The sequence below is a fragment of the Dromaius novaehollandiae genome, chromosome W (assembly GCF_036370855.1).
Source record: "Dromaius novaehollandiae isolate bDroNov1 chromosome W, bDroNov1.hap1, whole genome shotgun sequence".
Taxonomy (NCBI): domain Eukaryota; kingdom Metazoa; phylum Chordata; class Aves; order Casuariiformes; family Dromaiidae; genus Dromaius; species Dromaius novaehollandiae.
The window spans coordinates 70993279-71003446 of NC_088130.1; the positions used below are offsets into that span (position 1 = coordinate 70993279).

The 10168-nt window shown below is 46.7% G+C and overlaps 1 long non-coding RNA gene across 1 annotated transcript; it reads right to left on the minus strand.

Annotated features, from left to right (window-relative positions):
* Positions 1–3492: 3492 nt before the first annotated feature.
* LOC135324367 (uncharacterized) lies at positions 3493–8706 on the minus strand. The gene is made up of 2 exons (XR_010385712.1): positions 6101–8706; positions 3493–4444 (listed from the first exon to the last, which is right to left on the minus strand). It is a non-coding gene; the product is annotated as an uncharacterized LOC135324367 (long non-coding RNA).
* Positions 8707–10168: the final 1462 nt, after the last annotated feature.

Consider the following 10168-nt stretch of genomic DNA (forward strand, 5'->3'; position numbering starts at 1 on the left):
CTGGTTTCTCTGTATTTTCCCGTGTACTTTCGGAGTCAACCCATCGCTTTTTCACGCCTAAGTTAGCGCCAGCCAATACCCATCTGCAGCCCCCGGCACAGGGCGTTCAAGGGCACAGCTCTGCTGTCGAGCAGAAGCAGCACAGCCACGCTGGCACTGCACCAGCCCGAAGCTAATCTCCCAGCTGAGTCTATCAGCTCGGGCTGCGCTTTCATTGATTGCGGCAGCCCGGCTCCTGGGCTGCGCGGAGCAGGGGCAGACCAAGCCCACACGTGCCTGCGGCGATCTGTGCAGGCAGGTCCTACGCTGTCCAGCAGCCCTGCGCTGAGCTCTGCTTCGGACGGAGGTACGGGCTCGACTACCGGATCTGCTCCCACTACCAACACCGAGCAGTGCGGAGCAAACCTACCGTTTCAGTAATGTTTGAGCCAACCTGTTAAGCTACGCTCAAAGCATTTTGGAGGCCATATAAACAATACAGGAATAACGGGGAAATGCAGTCCTCCCATGAAAAGAAAAGCACTCTGCCAGCTGGAGAAGAGGAAAGGAAAATGTGAAGAGAGTAAACTGTCTACAGGCACAACAGCAATGCAGATTATTAGCATTAAGCTTACACTCGTTTCAGCCAGGTTTGGAAGGAAAGCTGCATCCCATGAGGATGTGTTGTTATCAGGCACCTGCATTTCTTTCTGGGGAACAGCAGAAGCTTTTATAATGCCACTGGCTTTTCTATAGCAAACGTTGCATGCAGGTGCTTAAGCAAAACAGCCAGGAAGAATAATGCATGCAATAAGGAAGGCCTCTTCATAAACAGACTCCTTCCCCGTCTCTGAAATTTGCTTCTTTTCCATTCAAAAGATATATTAAAGATACTCTATTAAAGATAAAAGCCTGTGGAAAATTCGGGCCCCTGGTATATAGCTCTTTGGACACAAACATGCCCCCTCAGCACACACAGGCATCAAGGGCTGGTCTGCACTGACGCACGTGCCATGTGCACGCGTGACGGGCAGCGCTGCTGTGTGCGTGCATACAACGCTGGAAGTCAGGCACCGGCGGGGCAGCCGCCTCGCCAGGAAGAGCTGGCCGTGCTGCGCCCCGCGGTTCGCTGCTCAGGAGCAGTATTTCACCGGTAACGGCAGCGATGCGAAGCGTGGGGGGCACCGCAGACAGCAGCGGTGTTCCTGGCGCTCAGGTGTAAAGGACCGATGTGCCTGCACACGCAACGCACACGCAACGCACACGCAACGCACACAGGAAAAGTAAGGTCATCTCCGCCTAGCAGAAGGCGTACCCATCAGAAAAATGCCTTTCAGATTCCCTACATTTAAAACCTCTACAAGTGACTCAAGGGTCCATCTCAGAAAAGCATAATGGCAGGAAGCCATAATATATTAAAACAGTAGATTAAAACAAACAAGAACATTTTGGATCGGATTACACATCACTCTCCTCACATCTGACAACAGAAGAAATCAAAGGCAGTAAAAGACGATCGTAGACCATAATGGTCTAATAACTCTGTGATAAAAGTGCTTGTGGGAGTATGCTGTGACTAGCTCAGCACAGTCCTCAGGATACAAAGCAATCCTTAAATTCACAGTGGTGTACTCAAGAGCATTACAGCTTAAGTGCTCATTTAAGACTTCCTTGAAAATGCAACATGCTCACTTGAGAAACGTAATTAGGCCTCAATTGTGGGTGATGTTCACACATTATGGATCATCCTTAAAAATGACAGGAAAAGGATGATGGAGGGCTCTGGATTCTGCATTACAACTTCCTCTCCATCATCCCAGAAAAAAAAAATCTACTAATAACGCACCCACAGCGTTTCTCACACAGGGGTGTGCTTTCTTTCAGCTGTGTTAATATCTGAAGGTAAGATGGTAATACTGCTGCAGCTATTCTAAAAGATTAATTACTATATTCATCCATGAGCATGACAGTGACACCTAAAAATACATGTAATGCACAAAAATGCCATCCACCATTATTGCTTATCCTACAGAAACGTTCTGCTTTCCCCACGCAAAGCCAGGCCACATTTTGGTGGGTCCTGTGCAGGCCTGTAGCAGGAGGCTGTCCACCCGCCCAGCCTCGTTAGCCTCGCAGCCTGCTGAGACAGCGACTGAGACGATGCGGTGACTCTCCTAAAGGTACACGGCAAGCAAAACTGTCTGCCAGACGCTGCTTGAAGAAGCACACAGCTCTTGCAACTTCTCAGCCAAGTAAGTGCGAAATCTCCTTTTTCAGTAGTTTTGGGTCACTGGATTCCCTCCCTCTCCCCCCCCCCCCCCCCCCGCCATGCCCAGTAAATTATTTGAAGACTCTTCTTCCTGTCCGGGTTCCTATTCTGTTAAATAAAGAGAAGCAACAACAACCTTCTGCACAGAAACAGACAGTAGTAGCAACCCAATTACGAATTGCAAATCCTGCACGTCAGTTTGATGACTGAGCTATTTGGTTAGATTTGGAGTGGTTTGCAAAGGTTGCTAAGGGCGCTCAGGTGCCCGCTGCTGCTGCATGAGCTCTCAAAGCCACCCCATCGGACACCTCATCCAGCTATCAATACAGCAGTCTTTTTTCCATTCCTGAGCTCCAAATCTGTTTTGCCTTCTCCCCTTCCACACCATATTGTGTGTCCTGGAGCTGAACAGGATTGACTGAAGCATCGCTTCCGCATCATTTGGCATCATGGATTTCAATCCAGTATTGAAGATCTTTCGAGAGGTTGAAACTTCTATCACCTTCCTGTCATCTGCATCTGATTCCCGCAGTGCCGTCCCGGCTGGCTGCTGGGTGCTGGCAATGCACCCGCTTTGTCGTCAGGAACAGCACCGTCTGGGCGAGGGCCGGTAGATTAATGTTCACCTCATCCATCACAGACAATCTCCGTACCGCTAACTAGGCTCAAGTCAAGATTCCTCTTATTTCCAATAAGTCATTGGCAGGCCTTGATGTACTTCAGGCCAGTTTTTCAGTTTCCACTAGCTGCCAGATATGGAGGCATCGATGGTAGAAGCACTGGAAAAGAATTTGCCTGAAATAGGGCATTTGCACAACATATCACCTCAGTACAAAATACGATGCACTTTCCTGAAGAAACATGGAATACAGAAAACATTTTCCTTTGTGCACAGTTATCTGAGGCGTCTTTTGGAAAGACCTGGACGTGCTGCTTTCCCGTGAACACAGACCATGATGAAGTGAACAGTTTGCAGAGAAGATGGCGAAGGCTGGGGGACAGGCTGCCAGACTGCAGATACCACACACAAACTCATACTTCTTTTTTTCCTTTTGCAAGAGCACCATTTTTCTTTCATGTGATCACTCCCTGCCTGCTTTAGAGCTTGTCAAGGGAAGAGTACCCAAATGTCAGGGGAGGAGTATACAAACACACTGACTCTAAATAACGACAGCTTGAAACGACAGAGCCTGTAAATAAATCAGATGTTTTCTTTATTACAGAATTCAAAACTTACCCTGGCAGAAAGCAAACACCTTTATTTAAACCAGCATACTACTGAGATGGTTAATACTATCTTCTAAGGAAAAGTCAAATTAAGACCTTTATATGTTTCCTATTTTTCTGCAATAAAACTGTATTCAGTTTCTTTCATGTTAAGAACAAACTTCCAAATTAATTTCAAGTAATAGCAAAGCTTCAATTCAGCTTTCATTCCTTTTCAACTATTTCTCTCTTGCTTTTTTTCCCTCCTCTCACAAAACCCAAAAGAAAACAAAATTTGTAAACTTCAGTTACTACTTTTGTTTGAGCAGCAAAATTTTTGAAAGAGGTAAAAATTGTCACTGCTTTCAGTAAGACATCTTTGTTGGCAAATGTGTTTTCACTCAGCTCCATCTGTGGTGGTTTTGGATGGAGGAAGGAAAAGATGCACAGAAATTCCCAGCTGATTCCCCGGCTGGACATCTCTCTGAAGGAGCCAGCTGCCAGCAGCCATGGATCTACGTAAGCACTGCTGGCACTACAGTGGATCACCTTAGATGATTCCTACTCTGCCAAACACCAGGTCTAAAGACACACGGTGAGGCAAGGTGTGGAATTCCCAAAGCTGGACTCGTGCCACCTCCCCTAGGCGACACGCGCAGGTGCCCGGGAGGCAGAGCGGAAGGCACCGCTCCGCAGCCTGACTCAGGTCTGGATCAGCTGAGGCCTTCTGGAGACGTCGATGTCCCCCCCTCGCCTGTACAGGGGGACAGAAGCAACCAGGCTCCTCATTTAAGTGCCCACAGTCGGGCTGAGGCTGCATCTCTGCGGCCCTGATTCTAACCCAACTTTCTAGCATGTATACATTTACGGGGGCAAATTTTACAGTGGAGTATTGGGGTGATTTTGTATCAAACCATTTTTACCTTACAGGAGTGTTGCAATTATTGCTTTGACATGAACGACTTCTGTGGGAGTGCTGTCAGGATCTGGCTAGAAAATAAAAAGATTGCAGTAAGAAAGGTTCTTTCCAAATACACAAATCGGGAAGTCAAAATTATTTTGTGCCTTAATACTCAGTATTTTATATATCACTAATTCCACTCCAACCTTAAACAGAAGGGAAGAAAAGAACTCAACACTTGAAATATCCATTTGCTATCATTTGAAACCTTGTTCCTCAGTACCTCAGGGTCTGGTCATAGCCCACTGAAACGAAGAGATCCCACTGATGCAGCAGGCATCAAACTGGGTTCTTAATTCTCTTAATTAAACTCCTGGTAGCTGCAATGTTGCAATTAGCAAACACATTTGCAGGGAACATCAGGACTTTATTTACTGAATATATAAGTCCCATCTGGCCCCCCTTGCATATTCTCAGTCCACTTAAGATTGTCAGAACACGTCCAGTGATTTCACAGAAACACATTTTTTGCCGTATTATATATTGTTCTAAGTCTGAGTGCTTTATGCCCAGCTTGGCAGGTACAGTACAGACCAACAGAATGAGTCACAGCAGCACTGCTAAGAAACAATAAATTGTTCAGCATAACTTGAGATACTGTTAGCCTAAATCATAAACATAGTCTCAGTAATCTCTAAATCTCACTATCTTCAGTTTGTCTCTACCTCTGCTAACAGAAGTAGGAATTTTCTGCAAGTGCTGTAGTTTTATTTAACAAGCTGTCTTGACAGAAATCATACTGGCATAATTATCCAAGTTAGTACGTTGACTTCAAATTAAATACTTACCCCTGACAGAGTTAACAGCAACAGATTATCTCAACAGCAAAATAAATTCTGAAAATCTTGAGCAAAATCCTGCTCTCATGCAAAGCCCTGCCACTACGTCTTCTGTGGATCTCCCTCCTTCCCTTTATCGCAAGTACATTTTCACGTTTGCGGTACAAGCTCCACAATACCTGGATTTTGGGTTCAGTACAACCTCCCTATCATCCTCTCCTCAGCCCGCCCCTTGTTCAGACGATCACATCTCAGTTGTGCCTCTCCCTTTAAACTGCATCCATCTGTTCTGCGGTTTGAGGTTTTTCAAGGCCCCTCTGACATGGCATTAGGTGCACCAGCATCTCTGCCTGGGAAAACTGTTTGGGCTGGGATTTCTATTTATAATGGCTTTTTTCAGATCCTGCAGCTGTTATGCTTCCAGCTCCACTGGAGTATTTCTCCTCTCTCCTGCGGTGTAAGGTATTCTCACCACCACGGAGTGTAAATGTGCCTTCATATGCGTTTCTGAGAGACCCCTGAAACCTCTCCAGAAATCAGTTCAAGATAATTTTGGTCTTTAGTACATTGTGAGTGATGTATTTTGACATCAAGGTAATGAGACAGAGGTCTGACTTTTAACTCCGCGTCCTTCGCTGTGGGCCAGGTCCTCAGAGGGCTGCGTCCTTATAGCCGTCACCGAGGCTAGTGAGAAATACCCAATGCCCGGCACCATTAAGCATCTGCTCTGTTGTATTTGCTCCGATCTCAGCAGCTCACACTATTTTGCTCTGCACTGAAATGCTAACTAGCCACAAACACAGCCGTACCTTATTTCAAATAGATTTCCTCTTTTCAATGACAGTGTTCTGCGTTTTTAAAACAAAAACGGCACAATACAGCACTTTTCTTTTTGAAGTTACTTACTGCAGTATTTAAGGTACCATGAGTTTTCCTCTGCTCCCCATTACTGGTGACAGTGAAACATAGGCTGGAGGAGTTCTCAGATCGTTCTGCCCGGGACGAGAAGCCACACGTCACTCAACAGAGAGAGACTGTCCATACTGGAGTAAACTATTTCTCCCTCTCATGACGGGCAGCGCAAAAAATACAACACACACATTAAAGATTAACGTACAAATTAAGAACTACTAGTCTGCAGACTCTTGATCACATGGTGGGTTGGCACTTACTAGAAACCTGTCCCACTACTGCGAGCAAACTTGCAGCGTTGCTCCAGCACTGATTCTTGACTACAGGATGAACCCAGGCTTTCCTGATCCCGGCTGACATCTAGCCCTTATTCCCCACCCCATGAATGATGTGATCTCGGCTAAAGTCCTGTCCTCCGAGAACAATAGGAATGACACCTTTAGAGCTTTTGCCCTGCTTTATGGCCTCATGATCTCTTGGCCTTTGGAGTTCAAATGTCACATCAGGCAGCAGGCAGGCAGTTTTTGATGTAACCTCTGAACTCTGAGGGATAAAAGACTGCGATTCTCAAAGAGACAATCCATCTCTGTGTGGTCAAACGAAGAACGCCGTTCAATCAGACCATCGAATGCAAATTAAATAACATTTTCCTGGCACTTACTGGTGAATCCAAATTTAGAAGGAAAGCAAAAAACAGATTTTAAACCTGCTCCAAATTTATAAATCAAAGTGTTTCACGTGCAAGAGAAGAACTTGCCTGCGTGGTAGTAGAAAGGTTTAAAGGTTATGAATTACAATAAATCACTTGCACAGCATGCAATAGATTTATAGACCAGTACTTAAAAAAAACTTGAAAGATATAGTGCCAGTTACACATCCGCTGGCTGAGGTGCCACTTGCCTTTCCAGCCACCTACAAACCCTTGCTAAGTGACCCAGCGTTAATCGGCACTAGCTGGCACACGCATTAACGTCCCGGCGTTGCCGTGAGGGACACGGAGGAGCATGCTGAGGAGCAGATGGTATTTGCAGGACAACGCGGCGCGCCTCTGAGCACAGCCCTGCTCGGCAGCGGCCAGACGGGGCTCGGCACGCTGCCTCCCGCGAGGGGCAACGCAAAGCGACCCAAGTGAGAGGCACCCGGACCGCATCCCAGTTTAGCGAGGGGATATGAAAGTAGTTTAAAACCAAACCCTTCAACCAGTCCGTGCTGAGAATAAAATGTGAGGAGTCAGTCTGTCCTGTCCCGGTTTCGGGGTCTGCCTGCCCACCGTGACGCAGGTGGCAGAACAGGAAAGCAGGCGGACACTTACTGCCTTTATAAGTAATGACAACCGTGTGGATATTTCCTTAGAATCTGAAAATATACTTGTAGTGGGTGGTTTCCATTTCTAAGAGGTTATTAAAAGGTAAAAGTGAGTTTAATGTATTTGCTGTCAACAGGACATGAATATTCATCCTCCTGCAACCTAAACTGCTCTCTCTCTCTCCACCGCAAAACGACCTCGATGCCAAGACAATCTCATAAATTCCCAGAATGAGTTTAAGAAAAATACGTTTAAGTAGTTTAGGGAAAATATGTTCAACGCTTATTTAGAAATACAAACATACCTATTGAGAGCAGCTTTACAAAAATTGTATTTCGGTCGAGTTCTAAACAAATTTAAATCAAGCAATGACAAATCACCGCAATTGAACCTCCAGCGCGGGCAGGGGCAGCTGCCGCTCCGGGCCCCGGCAACGCGAGGCGGCGAGCCCACAGCTGCGGGCGCAGGAGCTGCCCCCCTCGACGGGCACCGGCCGCCCGGCAGCTCTGCCCGCGCCGCAACCTCCCCTCCGCGCCGAGGGGCTCGCGGCGGCTGCCGAGGAGCGAGCGGCTTCGCGCCCCTGAGGACAGGATCCCCCGCACAGGCCTTGACAGAAAGCAGCGACAGGCTGATTTACGACTGGTTAATTGACCACAATCAGCTTCTCCACAGCAACCGCCAGCGCAGAGCTCTCGCTCCTGCCGAATACGAAGTAGCTTTTCTCCCTCCGCTACCTTAACTGGGAAACGCGAGGTTAAAAGCGACCACCCCGACAACCAGCACAGACCAACCGATGCTCGGCAATTTTTTTTTTACCCTACTGTAACTTTCTAGCAGGAGAGTCTGAGATAATGCTCCCGTGAGGAAAAAGTGATTATCCTGGATTCAAATAAAGGTGGTATTTCTTAAATTCTGCCATGCTTAAGCAGGCAGCTCTCCATTCAGAATGCTGCTGGACTGCAATTGCCATTGCCACAGCTATTTAGCCTGCCAGAAGCTCTCTGCATGGAGGTAGCGTCCCTGCAGCATTCAAGCCGCAGACGTACAGCCTTTGTCAAATTAGAAGCTATAACAAACAGAAGCCAAGTGCTTGCTTTTACCCTGCAGAGGTCCCCTGCGCAAAGCCAAATGGCCCAGAGTTGTGCCCCCAGAAAATAAAGCAAAGACAGGCTTCTTTCAGGCATTTTGTTGCTAATGTCCAGGACCCGCGTGAGGTGCAGAGGTCTGGCAGTATCTGATCTCCTGCCTCCTTGGGGCTTGTCGGGGGCCTCCCCCCCTCACACTGCCTGTGCCCAGCCGTGTACCTCGCTGATTCAGCTCCTGGCCTGCCGAGTGCTCTTCCCTGGCCTCCTCCCTCGTCTCTGGGCTTGTCCAGCAGTCCCCTCTTTGACTCTGTCCATGGCCAGCAAACACGCTCCGCTCTTCTTGCTTGGGAACGGCGGGACTGCAGCCCTCGTCGGGGAGGACGCTGCCTCTGCCTGCCTCGCCCCTGGGTCGCGGTAGCTTGTTTCATTCAGTTTTAAAGATACTCAAATGATGTGGCTTCTCTTGGGGAAAAAAAGAAAAAAAGTTTTCAGACATCTGAGTATTTAAACCAAAGTCTTCGATTTTCAGCATCGCTTAAAGGAGAAAGGTCACTTTGGAAATGCTACAGAAACTGAAATACCAGAGGAAAGAAAGCAAATAAAATCACTGCTCTCTCTCATTCTTCCCATCTTCTTCTATCTATTCATATCTCTCCCTCCCCATCACAGCCAGCTAGTAATGAGAGCTCGCTAATGGCTCAGCTTATGTATAGAACAACTCTCATCACTGTTCTAGAAAATAATCAATCAAGCACTTAATTTTAACATAAGAAATAAGCTGCCTAGAGACTGTTAATAGATAACTAAATAAACAAACAATTGTGTGTGGGATTCAAAACCAGAGCAAATCTTTATTCACAGCCTTCTTGAGTTTGTTTTGTTTTGTTTTTTTTACAAAAACCATGCTTAGGCTGATGCTAAATTCCACACCTTCTCCAAGCTTGTAATCCCTTGTGTAGCTGGGTCTTGCTGTGAAGAAATCGTATCACATGCAGCCACTTATTTTAAATCCCTTTCCACATCCTGAAGTGTCACTTGGCATTGTCCTAGGCACAAGATCACAGCAAATATGGAGCCGAGGAGGTCTGGAGAGGGGAACATAGCCTAGCCAGGATACACTTTCATCTATAGGAGAACAGACTGTGCCTTTGAAACCAAGGCCCACACTGAATTTGACACCTTACAGAGAAAACTACAAATGCAGGTGTTGCTCTCTGTGCAAGAGGCATGTCATTTCTTAAATGAAAGCCTTGTATAATTGTCACAACCACCAAGTGATCAGTTAAAATGATACTGGAGTTTGTTACAGCGGGTAGGAAGTCAGGAAAGTGAAGGCAATACGAAATTATTCCTTTGCAGTATCAGGTCAGCGATCATATATATGGGCAAGTCTCCACTAGCAGAATAAACGGCTTTGATTACTGGGGACATCAATTTCCAAAAAAAAATACAGAAATACTTACACAAAAGATGCCACTCACAGAACTTTATTAGTGAACTCCACCCTCACACACCCAACTTGACACCGAAGAACTGTGAATCCAGAAAGTTAAAGTGACATTCTTTTCCCTGAAAGCCTAATGGATGGACCCACCATGGCTTCACCTGCATTAGCAAGTAGTTTGGCACAACGGGAACAGGTTAGTATATCACAGCGCGTGCTGAGGCCCT